Raw genomic sequence first — 952 nt, 5'->3', positions numbered from 1 at the left:
TACTGCTTCTCCTTCGCTCTCTTTCCCTTTCCCTTTCGTCCGAGCGATATTTTAGACGGTAGTTAAGAAGGTCCGAAGAGCAAAAGCGAGAGAGGGGGAAAAAAGGGTGGCCATTATCGCTTCTTGTTGCTCAACGAATCATTATGGAAAAAAGGGCGATTTGATCTGGAAATTTGGCGTGTTTCCGCTTGCATCTTGGACTGCCTCGTAAAATGGAAAATGGAAATGAGCCCAAGGTATTTCTTAACGTTTTGTGATTATTTCTTGAGTAATTGGTACATATATATTCCAACTTGAGCGATTTATTATTGGAAAAAAAATCGTTGATGGATAAAAATTGGAATCTGTGCTTCTAATGTTTCTTTCATAATGAAACAAGAAAGCACTCCATATTCGGAGTAAATTGAATTAATTAATTTTCTCCTTCCCCCCCCACCCCCTCCAACACCCCCTCGCAAAGTAATGATCCGTTTCACATTACATTACCTAATTAAATGGAAAAATGTCATATGCGAATGGACCAATTAAAAACCTTTCTTATTTATTACCAATCCCGTTCTCCGCAAACCGTTCAAACACGCACTCACGTACAAAAAGAGAAGAAGCACAAAGAATCAAAATAAAAGCGATAAATTAAGTTTATTAGATTAATGCCATAAAACTAAAAGCTGTGATTACCTGTCCGCCATCTTTGTGGTCACGTGACATTTAGCGGAAAGGATGGCCGTCGTTCGAAATTTCCTTCGAGAAAGCGGGTGTTAATTACCCAAGTGTTGTTTATTTGGGTTTGATATCAAGGAGGAAAAGAGGATATTTGTGGAGAACGTGACGTGATTCTGTTTGTTTGTTTGTGCGAGTTTGTGGTATGATATTATTATGCAATGCGTAAGGTAAACTATACACCTGCAGTCATGATAATTACACACAAATACATATATGAACTTATACATCA

The sequence above is a fragment of the Penaeus monodon genome, chromosome 24 (genome assembly GCF_015228065.2).
Source record: "Penaeus monodon isolate SGIC_2016 chromosome 24, NSTDA_Pmon_1, whole genome shotgun sequence".
NCBI lineage: Eukaryota > Metazoa > Arthropoda > Malacostraca > Decapoda > Penaeidae > Penaeus > Penaeus monodon.
The sequence above is the reverse complement of the archived record's forward strand: the minus strand, read 5'-3'. Positions refer to the sequence as shown.